Source organism: Cebus imitator, unplaced genomic scaffold (assembly GCF_001604975.1).
Source record: "Cebus imitator isolate Cc_AM_T3 unplaced genomic scaffold, Cebus_imitator-1.0 Scaffold19, whole genome shotgun sequence".
NCBI classification, from domain to species: domain Eukaryota; kingdom Metazoa; phylum Chordata; class Mammalia; order Primates; family Cebidae; genus Cebus; species Cebus imitator.
The window spans coordinates 6107995-6121919 of NW_016107334.1; positions in this window are offsets into that span (position 1 = coordinate 6107995).

Below are 13925 nucleotides of genomic sequence, written 5' to 3' on the forward strand. Positions count from 1 at the left end.
TGGGATACTGAGTACCAACCCCCACTGAGTTATTGTAGAATTAAATGAGTCAATGACAATAAAATGCTCAGGATATTTTCTGGCACATGAGAGGTACTCGATGAATGATAACCAGTGTCGATATGATTATTATTATGACTACCTATCTCTGTACCTAACTTTCTGACCAGATTTATCATCTTCATGTAATTTGTTCATAATTCTAAGAGCTCCTAGAAGACTACATTGAATATTGTATCTATTTCCTCAAATGAAAATAGAGAAGCATATGGTAAATCTTAATGGTACAATTAGGATCTAGAGGAAAAGTGTTCACTGGACTCATAGAAGGGTCAAAGTAGGCTTGCTGAAGAATCTCAGGTGAAATGAGTGAGGGAATAGAAAGTATCTTGGTGTGGGTGAAAAAGCAAGATGAGGTGCAAGTCATGGAAGCATAAGGAGAAGAAAAGCAGCTGCAGCAGGAATGATATTGGGTAAGTGATGAAAAAGGGAATTCAGGAGGTTATTGCAGTAGCTTAGGCACAAAAATCTGAGAACCTTTATTAAATAGGGCAACAGAAACAGAAAGGATAGAATCAGGTCATAGATGGAAGAGTCAATGGGATTGAATCACTGTTAACACATACGAAGCAAGAGAGAAAGAAGAAAAAATTCAGAAGCAAGGCTCAGTTTCTGAGTTTAGACAACAAAAACAATGAGAGTAATACATACTGGAAATTAAACAGAAAGCAGAACCCCCCCTCCTTTTTTTTTTCTAATCAGTGACAGGAATTAAGTTTGAGATAGGCTAAGTTTGAGGTTTGCAGGATGTCAAATTAGAGATGTTTACTAGGTTATTATCATATGAGGTTGGATCAGTGAGGAGAAAACAAAGCCAGAGAATGAGAAACAACAACTAGCTCCCTAATTCAACTGGTCCTTGTCTGCAGAAATTTGGCATCAAGGTGCATAGGTAGTCATAAGCCTTTAACAGAAGTCTCTTGGTGCCAGCATCAGTGAAGAGAGGAACAAAAGCATTCCAGCTACTCTTTTTCTGATGGTGCACCTACAGCCTTGGTTCTACTTGGTTTCTCTGCACAGAGGGAGTTCTTCCATCTTTGGATCTAAAAACAATATCTTTTCATTTTATCTGCAGCAATAGTCTAGCTCTCAGAGACAAAGTCAGTGAGAAACAAAGGAAGTCCCTACCCGCTCTATTCAGCTCCCAGTACAAAGACCAGAGTCACAGTGGTGTCCACAGCTCACATCGGCATAAATACAGATGGATTGAAATACCCATTTTACCCAAAATAAAGGCTTTATATCATGCGAGCAAAAATAGAGTTTTCCCCCCTCCCCCGCCCAGAAAGCAGGACCTTCACCAAGCCAGAACACCATTGTTTATTTAAAAGAATTTTTAAATTCTGATTCCGACTATGGACGCCAGGCCCAAGCCAGTTGCTGAATCCCACGGGGGCATCCGCATGCTGACGTCTCTGCCTGGAAAGTCGGTTTTTAATGGTGCGGTTGCAAAACTATGTGTCCTCAAGTAGAACTACAAAAACTCCAAAGATACATTCATTCCAATTCCTAAGATAGAGTGGAGGAAGTGCTTGGTCATCTCACGCACACCCATCAGATTCACTGGCCTTTCTAATACCTTAAATGAAGTTATACTCTTTAACATCTGATTGCTTTCTTCACCACTTTCTCATTAGTTTTCCATGAGTAACTTATATTTCAGGTTACTGTTAGAACTTTGGGAGCAAAAGAGAAAGAAAGTAATCACCCGAACATAAGTCTAGTTTCCCCATTTCACAGATAAGAAAACTGAGGGGGGTGAAATGGTTGCCCAAGTTCAATTAGAAGAGCATGAACTAGAACTGAGGTCTCCCCAGAGACCCAAATCATGAATTTTCCCAACTGCCTTGTTATTTTCCTGGTTGAAGAGCTTGAAAGGAAAACATTGAGGGACCTTCTCAACTCTAGGGTCTGCAGGATAACCTGTGTTGGGAGAGTCCTTCCTACATTTTGAGTCGGAGCACAGGGATCAAATGGGGTGGGGAAGAGAAAGAGAAGAAACAAATCCAATTACTTTGTGTTGTGAGGAGAGCTACTCAGAAAGTTCCCCCTCTATTTTAGACAGTGGTTGGCACCGAAAACCTGTGGAAGCATGTGCCCTCTGGGAAGAACAGGCTAGAAGAAGCATCCCTAAGACACAGAAAAGCGTGGCAAATTTTCTAGTAGCTCATGTCGCAGAGTCACACGCACACCCTTTGGGAGCACCCCTAACCTCCTCTCTTTCCTACACCTTCAGAACGGGGTTTCTGTATGATTGCATTCAGCTATTTTTACCTCTGCTACAAAGAAGCTCAGCACTTTCCTGTCTGACAGCTGCCAAATGACACTCTATGTTCTAGAGCCCAGAAGAGGGTGGAACTCAGGACCCAACAGCCTTATGAATAAAAGAGAGCAGTTCACCAGGTTCATGCTGCTGTTTTCCCAGAAAACAGACCTGAGATAGGAAGATGAGAATGGCATTCTGAGTTAACTGATAGGTTTCTGGAACAATCAAGGCTCCACTTAAGTGTAAATAAACGTAAGTATATCCTACAAATAATGAATTCCAAAAGTAAAAAGAAAAGACAATTGTTAACACCCAACTTCTTCAAATCATGAAGCATGTATCAAAAAGTCAAAATTATTCCCAGATAACTATTTAAAAGCAAACCACGGTAAGTTCAAAATACATACTCCAACTTTATAAAGAGATGCACATCTATGTATAGTATTCTCCTAAAAAGATAGTTAAACTGATATGAATGGGAAGCTGGTCAGTACTTTCTCAGCTTTCTAGAAATTTGTTTTCCCAAATTGCGGCTATTCATTTTTCTGTGAAAAGATTCATGGAAAAAAAAAAAAAAAAAAACCCAATCTCAACTATTTTCTCATCAAAGGAAACGTCTTTAAATCCTAGCCTCAAGAAATATTCTCTAGAATGAGATTGTAGCAGAGTTGTATAGAATGGATTTTTTTAAATACCTTGGATCAGTAACTTTATTTATTTTTTTTTTTTTTGAGACAGAATCTCACTCTGTCGCCCAGGCTGGAGTGCAGTGGCACTACCTCAGCTCATTGCAACCTCTGTCTCCTGGGTTCAAGCAATTCTGCCTCAGCTTCCTGAGAAGCTGGGATTACAGGATCACACTATCAAACCTGGCTAATTTTTGTATTCTGGGTTTCACTATGTTGGCCGGGCTGGTCTTGAACTTCTGACCTCAGGTGATCCACCTGCCTTGGCCTTCCAGAGTGCTGAGATTACAGGCATGAGCCACCATGCTCAGCCAGAATCAGTAATTTCTAAAGGATATGCACAAATGACACTCAGGTGCCATAAGTACAAGGGAGCTCTAAATTTGTCAGCTTGACAGGTGAATGAAAAAGAAAATTCCGCCAATTATTAAACCCAGCTAACTTGTCATTGATCTGAGTTCCACTGTTGGTGGTTAAACAGAACTCTCCTTTGGTGTTTATGTCTCAGTTCTGACTTTGCTTCAGCCTGATCATGAGGGATCTATAAGTATTTGAACCTCCATATTTCCCTCTTTCTGCACTAAAACACTTTTAGATTGCTCTGTAGAGCTTCAGTGTTCTAAGCTTTTGGAGTCCACTTTGATTAAGAGCTCTGACTGCAGACAGATGTTTATGATACAGGATGCTCAAACATTATCTTCCAAACAGCCTCTCTCTAGAGAAAAGGCAGAATCAGAGTGGCACTCTGCAGTCAGAGGAGTTAAGGTGACGTTCAGGCAGGGTGAGCCTCTGCAGCCAATCTAACTTGGTCATAACCCATCAAGCCCCAGTGAATTCTGTGTTCAGTATTTCAAATTTTTCCTTCTCTGACACTAGAAGAAATAATACAAAAAATTGTTACCTATGCTGATGCCCAGACAAATAATGAAGCATTATAACAACAATCAAATTCAGCAGACCACACACCTGATCAATTCCTCCCTTCAATACATAGCATTCTTGAATTCTTGTATCTCCTTTGAGGCTTGTTTTAAAGTCATATTACCAAAAAGCTCTCAGGGAAGCATTTTACTTTCTGGCTTTGTAATAAACAGAAAGATGCCACAGTGGTTTTTAAAAATCTCTTAAATCATATAATCGTTCATGTTTTCAGTCTTCCTTCCTGTGTCCATATCTTCCCCCTCTAGGGCCATTTCCAAAGAACTCAAGAAAACGAAAGAAACCACTGTGACCAAGCTGGAATGCATGAAAACCAAACCATCTCCCCAGAGAGGATGAGGAGCAGCTCCCATGACTCCTCACTTGTCCTTCGTCTACCCTTTTCCCTCAAGCCACATGTTCACTCCACACCCTCATCAGGATCCCAGCCCAGTCCACCCTTACTCCTTGGCCAAAGGGAAGATAGTTCTTTCTCCTGGGGCCACGATGTGAGGCCTGGGAGGAAATGTTGTCTTTTGGGAAATAGCAAAATTGTGTGACTACATTAAAGTCAACACTATTTATCTTCACCTCTTGTCCTAGGGGCTGACAAAGGGACACCACTGTTGGGCCCAACCCCCGTGCACAGCTGCAATAGAAAGAAGGCAGGACTGGTACTTTCAAGTGTCAGACCTTTTGTGCTGACTACTAGTTTATGAGGCTGATGTCAAGCATTGCAGTCAATGAAGGCTTTGTCCTAGGTGTACATGGCAGGACAGTGGAAAAACTGCCCTCTCTCATATCCCAGACCCATCCATCTTCCTTTCACCCTGTTTCTCAACTTTTCTGTCTCTTGAGCTGACGGAGAGAGGATCCCTCCTGGGTTAATGTACTGGAAAATTGCTCTTCATGTATATGAGGAGGGCCCTTCCAAATGAAAGAAAAAAAGAAAGAAAAAAAAATGGGGAAGAAGAGTCGTTTTTCCCACTGAACTCGTTGGCCTTATGCTTGTGGGTCTGACCCTGGTTAAGAAAATCTCAATGTCCTGCTAGGAGGTTTATTGTGAAGTTTGGCAGAATGCACTTCCGATTGAATTTTTTTTTTATTATTTATAATCACAAAGTAGTCTGAACAGCTCCCATCACCCACCCCACCACCAATTACCCTGACCTCAAGTGTGAGTACACGTGCGCACACATGAACACACACATCCAAGACCTCACCTTTGAAGAGACTCCATACACTCACAAGCGATTCACCTTGGAACAATTGATTCTCCTCCTTAGAGCTGGTTTCCCCAAGGCAATTGCATGTAAATAACAAACATGTTGTTTTCATGCAGTTACATGGAAAGTTAGACTGCATGAACTTTGTTACGCATGGAACCAGAAGAGGCTGTGTTACGTGAAATCACTCACTTGGCTATTTTTACTTTTTTCTAGCTAAAAGTAATATCCTCTGTTTTCTAAGCTTCTTCCCCCACCTCCCAGGTTTTATTCCTCTGTGGGAGGCCGTAGGTGAAAACAAAAAGTCTTGCTAGTGGTGACGGCGTCAAGAATGTTTGCTTCTCAAATAAAAGCCGGCAGTGGCACCAAGAGATTTTACAGAGCCCAGATGAGTCCTTCCAGAAACATCCATGCAAAAATCATGAGAAATGGGAACACGCAATCTGAATAATTGTAACCAATACAAAATGTGCATTTTAGAAGCCAGTAGACATGCAAGTGTTCTTCTGGGAAATAAAGAAAAAAGGTAGTAGGGGTTTAGGGGCAACTGGGGATGGTTAATGGGTACGAAAATAATAGAAAGGGTGAATAAAACCTTTTGACAGCACACAGGGTAACTACAGTCAATAATAATTGTACATGTTACAAGTTAATGAGTATAATTGGATTGCTTGTAACACAAAGGATACGTGCTTGAGGGGATGATACCCCATTTTTCATGATGTGGTTGGTACTTACTGCATTCCTACATTAAACTGTCTCATGTACTCCATAAATGTACCCACAGAGGCTGGGCATGGTGGCTCATGCCTGTAATCCCAGGACTTTGGGAGGTCGAGGCAGGCTGACCGTGAGGTCAGGAGTTTGAGACCAGCCTGGTCAACATAGTAAAACCCCATCTCGACTAAAAATACAAAAAATTAGCTGGGTGTGGTGGCAGACGCTTATAATCCCAGCTACTTGGGAGGCTGAGGTGGGAGAATCGCTTGAATCCAGGAGGCAGAGGTTGTAGTGAGCCAAGATCACGTCATTGCTCTCCAGCCGGGGTGACAGTACCAGACTATATCTCAAAAAAAAAAAAAAAACTATATATATATGTGTGTGTGTGTGTGTGTGTGTGTGTGTGTGTGCACCAACTATGTACTCTCAAAATAATAGATAATTTTTTAAAAAGAAAAAGAATTTAGCAGCCTAGTGCATTTTTTGCTGTTTCACCCCCATTTTCCAGTAACTACTTTATGCTTTCATTGATTACTAATTTGGCCAGAAACATTGCAAAGAGGGCATTTTACACATAAAATGTATTTTATTTTTATTTATAAATCGATTTATTTATAAATAAATAAATTTGGTGACAGGAGAAAATAAAACCTAAACTTTTAAAGGATGCATAAACAGTATAAAAGTGACTCAAACAATAAAGGTCAGCGGAAGAGTGAAACCAGTGTTCGCAGCTCACCTCCCCTGGATGGTGAGTTCTGTCCTGATGCAAACAATAAAGGTCAGTGGAAGAGTGAAACCAGTGTTCGCAGCTCACCCCCCCGGATGGTGAGTTCTGTCCTGATGCAAACAATAAAGGTCAGCGGAAGAGTGAAATCAGTGTTCGCAGCTCACCTCCCCTGGATGGTGAGTTCTGTCCTGATGTTGAGTTTAGACCATCAATGACGGAGGCAAAACATCACATAAAGTTATAATCTCTTGACAACCAAATGATCAAATTGCCCCTCCCGTTAGAATGTGTATTACACAACTATAACTGACTTTTTATTCTGTTTGTGATGTCAAAACCTGAGAAGTTTTTGTGAAGTGACTCCATTCTCACACACAAAGCAGTTCCTGGGTTTGTTCTTACCTCTCTTCATCTTTCTCACTCCATACGTTTCACCAAGATTTTTCCCCATAAAAATCTAATTTTCCTTTCCGCAGTTTCAGATGCTGCTGCACTGACAGACTCGGGGCTCATTTAAATATTTAGCAAGATTATAAAATGAAATGGGGTGAAGCTGACAAATCATGCCCAGGAGAGGGCGGGGAGAGTCGTTAAGTCAAACACAGGCGTTAATAGGAACCCCTAATCTCTTAGCCTGTCCCCTTTTGTGGAAGGAGGTCAGAAGCACTTGGTCCCCAGGCCCGCTCCCTAAAGACTCTTAACAAGCAGATGTTACTGTAACATGCTCAGGGAATCAAGCATAAATATGACCCTTGACCCCAGCTGTCAGCTGATCCACTGAGTCTCTTAGAAATATACTCTTAACTTTTCTACCCTCCCACTCTTTCCCACCATCCCCCTCCGCTTTACCCGGCGCCTCCGCCTCGGGTTTCTATGCCTGTGTCTCCAGCTTTGGAGCTTGCACAGTTGCTAGCAGTGTGACCTTTCTCTTCACAGAGGTCAAAGGCCTGAGACCCTAGGCTGGCCTCTTTTCTTACTAAAGGCCAGCTGATGAATCATTCCCAACTTGAAGGGAACAGAGGAGAAGAGAGGGCTCTGAAGGCCTTTTGAGAGAAACAACTGTGGCCTATACATCAGCATTGATGCTGTTCTGACACTTTCAAAACTCATGTTCCTCTCTGGGAACCACAGGGAGAAGGGAAGAGAGGAGGGACAGAAAAGTCTCCCTCACTAGGATGGAATAAATAAGAACGAGAACATGATACCAGGCTCCAGGGTTGTGTAATGGGACACTGTGCAGGAAAGAGAGAGAAATATAGGCACTCTTCAACACACACGTAGGAATCCTCCCCCCAGGTTTCAGTTTTCAGAGCACGTTTCACAAAATAAGAGATAAAATGTGTGCTTTTCCCCCACTACAATGAGTTTGGTCAAGAGGATTTTGGTAAACTATTCAGAATTCTCTTGCTTATAATTTAGAAGTGATTTAATTTTAAAAAATAAATTGTGTGTGTGTGTGTGTGTGTGTGTGTGTGTGTGTAAGACCCTTTAAGACACCCTTTAAGACAATCCCATCATGGTAGAATGGGGACAGAGGAGTTGGGAAGCTATGACAGCTGCCTAAGTTACCTAGAAGGTATGAGACTCTTTATTGCTCTATTTTTTCTATATATAGTGTTCTGGTTTTGACTTTTTGTTGTTTGTTTTTGTTTTTGTTTTTATTTTTGTTTTTGAGATAGAGTCTCACTCTGTCGCCCAGACTGGAGTGCAGTGGTGTGATCTCAGCTTACTGCAACCTCCAACCTCCTGGGTTCAAGCAATTTTCCTGCCTCAGCCTCCCGAGTAGCTAGGACTACAGATGTGTGCCACCACGCCCAGCTAATTTTTGTATTTTCAGTAGAGACAAGGTTTCACCACATTGTCCAGGATGGTCTCCATCTCTTGACCTCGTGATCTGCCTACCTCGACCTCCCAAAGTGCTGGAATTACAGGCTTGAGCCGCCATGCCGGCCTTGGTTTTGACTTCTAATCTGTGAGTGGTGTATATCTTACCTGCAGTCATTCAGAGAGTCTTCATTAGCCTACAGGAAAGGTTGGGTTTGGGCATATCACCAGGAGGTAGGCTGATTTAGCTGACTATTCAGGGCCCAACAAGAAAGAAGCCTGAAGAAAGCCCCAAAGGAGCCACATTGCTTGAACCAGAACCTGATTTTGCAATTTGGAATCCACCAACTTACAGGTCGTCCAAGAATTAACTGTTGTGATTCTCTTTCACCACTTTAAGAAATTCAAAGAGGAACTAAGGAACAAGCCATGCTCTTCAGCATAGTGTGAGTCTGGAAAAGAATTTGATTCATATCATCTTATCAAAGCTTTTTAAAAATGGCCTTATATTAGGCTTTGCTAACTTCACATTTCTTGCATTAAATTGACTTTAATAAGATACAAAATTAAAAATAGGAATTATATTTCCATTTGCTTAGAAAATATCTTAATGCACAGAAATGCTCTTGCTTCCTTGCTTTTTCTTTCCTTCCTTTTTTGCTTCCGCCTCTGTTTTGTGGTATTGTTGTTGGCGGGGAGGTGATGAAGGCATTGACAAAACGCTGGATATGCTGTTTTCTGATGATAGTGTTAAAAAATATAAACTGAAAGAATAAAGAAATTATTTATGTTCAGAATCTCTATTACTGGACAAGGCAGCCCAGAGATGATACCTCTTCCTCTCTATCGTTGACTTTCCATTGTTTTCATCTAGGTTCTTAAGATTTGATGTACAAACATCCAACCCTTAAATATTATGTGCCCTTGCTTCTCCAATGGCATCTAATTCAGGGACTTCTCAAACTTGGCTGATCATCAGAAACACTTGATCTGTGTTTCTGGGCCAGATCCCATTTTTACTAAATAAGAATGTCTGTGGATTTTTTTAGGGAATATATACACTTTATACATTATCCAGGTGATTATTTTTCAAATTGATTTTTTCACATTAATGACACTGTCATCTGCAAATAAAGACGGTTTTACTTAGTTATTTATTTATTTTTAATCTTACTTTTTTTTTGGAGACAGAGTTTCATTCTGTCACCCAGTCTGGAGTGCAGGGATGTGTTCATAGCTCACTGCAGTCTTGAACTCTCTAGCTCAAGGTATTCTTCTGCCTCAGTTTCCTGAGTTGCTAGGACTACAGGCACCTGCCACCACACTCAGCTAATTTTTCCTCTTTTAAATTTTGGTAGAGATACAATTTTGCTATGCTGTCAAGGCTGGTCTCAAACTCCTGGTCTCAGGTGATCTTCTGCCTTGGCCTCCCAAAGTGTTAGGATTACAAGCATTAGCCACTGTACCCAATTCCTTTCCTATTTTTTATACTATTCTTTTTTCCCCCTATTTCTTACTGCTCTAGCTAGGATTTCCAGCATGATATCGAACAGGAGAGGTGAGAGAGGACCTACTTGGCATGTTCCTGATCTTAAAGCGGAAAATGTCTTGTCTTTTACCACTATGTATGATGTTAATTCTGAGTTTTTGTAGATTTAAAAAATCAAGTTAGTTTTTCTAATCCTGTTTACTGTGAGTTTTTATCATGAATTTTGTTGTATTTTGCCAAATGCTTTCTCTGCAAAAATTCATATATGCTTATACGGTTTTCCTTCTTTAGCCTATTTATGTTATGAATTAATTTTCTGACATTGAAAGCTTTCAATACAGCCTTGTATTCCTAAAATACATCTCACTTGGTTGCAATGTATAATTATTTTATACATTGTTGAATTTAATTTGCTTATATATTCTTGATGTTGTGCCCATTTCCATGAGAGATATTGGTTTGTCATTTTCCTATGCTGTACTCTTTCCCTGGTTTTGGGATTAAGGTCATGGTAATTACCTAGCTAGGGTAATGCTGAAGTTAAAGAATAGGTTGCAAAGTATTTATTCTGCTTCTATTTTCTGGAAAGAATTGTGGATAATTGGTATTGTTTCCTTTTAAATATTATGTAGCATTTGCCATTAAAACCATGTGGGCCTGGTGCTTTTTCTTGGAGGCTATTAATTATTGATTGAATTTATTTAATAAATATAGAGATATTTAGAGACTCCATTTATTTATTTTAGTATGAGATTTCACAATTTATGTCTTTCAATGAATCAGTCCTTTTCATCTATGGTAGGAAATTTGTGGGCATAGATTTTCTCATTCTGTTGCTTTGTTATTCTTTTAATGCCCATATAATATGTACTGATAAAACCTCTTTTATTTCTGATATTGGTAATCAGTGACGTTTTTCTTCAGTTCTTGCTTAGCTTGGCTACAGGTTTCTCTATTTTATGAAACTTTTCAAAGAACCAGTTCTCTGTTTGGTTGATTTTCCTTATTCTTTTTCTGTTTTCATTTTCACTGATTTTTGTTACAAGTTTTATTTCTTTTCTTCTGCTTGCTTAAATTGTTCTTCTTTCTCTAGTTTCCTAAAATGGAAGCTTAGATTATTAACTTTTAGTATTTCTTCTTTTCTAATACGTTCCTAATACATTTAATGCTATAAATTTCCCTCATGCAGCATGTGATTATACACAAATTTTGATAAGTTGTATTTTTAGTTTCATATAGTTTAAAAAATGTTTTAGTTTCTCATGACTTCTTTTTGACCTATGAGTTTCTAAAAATCCATGGATTTGGTTTAGTGGTTTAATTCCCACTAAAACACAATGAAAGAAATCAAAGAACATCTAAATATGTGGAGAGATATGCCATATTCATGGATTGGAAGATTTAATTCAATAATATAAATTCTTCTCAATTTGATTTAGGAATTCCACACAATCTCAATCAACACTTAAAATTCCATCAGACTATCACATAAATATTGACAAACTGCATCTAATGTTTCTGTGAAAAGGCAAAAGGCCTGCAACAACCAACATAATTCTGAAAAAGTAAAACAAAGTTGGAGGACTAATACTACCAGATTTCAAAACTTAATAATGCCACAGTATTCAACCAAGCATAGTACTGGTGAAAGAACAGACATGTAGAGAAATGAAACAGAATAGACAGCCCAGAAAGAGACCCACACCAATATCGTCAACTGTCTTTTGACAATGGTATAAAGCAAATTCAGTGGTGCAAAGCAAATTCAAATGATGTGGGAATTAGATAGATACAGACAAATTTCCTATGCAAAAGAATTCCAAATAATGTACATGGGAATCCACACTCAGTGAGATGCATTCTAACTCTTCATACTCTTAGTGTGTGAACTATTGTGCTATACACAATAATTGTCTTCCAAAGAGTGCTGTATAGAAAGAACAGAAAAATAACAACTGCACAGTGGAAAAACCTGATGAGTCACAGTGGAAAAACCTGAAGAGCAGGTATCTTTGATATGATGTGATGAGAATGACACTTGACCTCTGTAGTCTCCCTCTTAAAAACTGTAATTCTAGTTAAATAATAAGAAAAACATCAGACAAATCTCAATTGAGGGAAATTCTATAAAATATTTGACAAGTACTTCTCAAATGTTCAAGGTAATTGAAAAGAGGAAAATCTAAGAAAATGTCCCAGCCAAGAAAAGCCTAGAGACATGACTACTAACTGTAATATGGCATAAGAAGGACATTGGATAAAATCTGATAATGCATACTTTTTCTTAATAATAATGTATCAATATTAGTTCATTAATTGTGACAAGTGTATTATACCAATGTAAAATGTGAATAATAGGGGGAAATAGAGCCATGATACACGGGACCTCTCTGCACTATCTTTTCAATTTTTCTGTAGGTTTAAAACTATTCTCAATTAATATTAGGCTTACTCTCCAAGCAAAGGATTAAACTATTGTGTTTTTTTCCCTTGGCCAGTTATATGAAGTATTCACTTTATTTTTTACCCACTGAATAAAAAAGTAAATGCATAAATAACTTAAAAGAAAAATTTTAATTAAAAAAAATTTAATTGATGACCAAACACTTAACCATGGTGACCCTACCAGATAGTGTTCATGAGAAGGCTTCCTGAACAGTAAGCTGATTTCCTAAATGATATCCTTAGCACACAAATAAAAAAGCAAGCTATGCTTTTCTATTCTTAACCAGAAAAAAAGTGCCTAAAACCTTTCCTTTTCAACATATTCCATTTTCTTATTAAAACAGAAAAAGGGGAGACATTAGCAGTCAAAAACACCACCTTTATTAATAAAAAAACTTATTATGTTAAAAAATAAAGAGGGAGCAAAAGGAGAAATGCTATGGTTACCTAAGGAAGTATGATTGCCATGTATCGAGTTCTTCTTGTGCCTATTAAATCTTTTCAGGATAAATGCAATATAGTCAGGGGCTCAACTAGAGTCAAGAAATTTTCATCAATGCAGTTTGACCATTGAAACTTTTTCCATTCACTAATAACTTAGAAAATACATTCATTCGACTGGGCGCGGTGGCTCACGCCTATAATCCCAGCACTTTGGGAGGCCGAGGCAGGTGGATCACGAGGTCAAGAGATCGAGACCATCCTGGTCAACACGGTGAAACCCCGTCTCTACTAAAAATACAAAAATTAGCTGAGCATGGTGGTGCGCGCCTATAGTCCCAGCTACTTGGGAGACTGAGGCAGGAGAATTGCTTGAACCCAGGAGGCGGAGGTTGCGGTGAGCCAAGATCACGTCACTGCACTCCAGCCTGGGTAACAAGAGCGAAACTCCATCAAAAAAAAAATTCATTCATTTAACAGTTCCTGAATACTCATTTTAATGCAGACAGGTAGTTTGAGCTTGGTATTAAAAAAAAATAGAACCAGACAAAATTATTGATCTCCAACAGTTCCTAAATGGAATGTGCTATGATGAGCAGGATAAAGTGCACAGAAAAGGGGATCAAACCCAGGTCCTGGAACTGATGAGCTTGAAGGACAAGGGGCACTTTGGTCTCCAGGAGGCCGAGGAAGACGTATGAATAAAAGAAAAGGGCCCTCGAGCTGTATTCTATCACCCAGACCTTACCAGTACTCAATTGCCTCTTTAGAGTTAATGTCAACTAATCCTCCAGGAAAGTCATCTGGTTTTTCCACTCCTGGTATGGGTTATAATTACAATGTAGAAGATGACTTAAAGGAGTGCTGGATCCTCATGCAGCCATGATGATCAAACATATACATTTATTTAAATAATTATTTGCTTCCTTTTCTATATGCATAACTTTGAAATGAAAACAATATGTACACTATCTGTTCAAGACGCTTTCTGAAGATATTGTTGTATGAATTTGTTTAAATAAAACTTTTCTTGGAGGAAAAAGGCAAAAGTTGTTGAAACATTTATATCTTCTGACATAACAGTTGTGCTTCTGAGAAAGTTTCCTCTGTAATTAAAGGT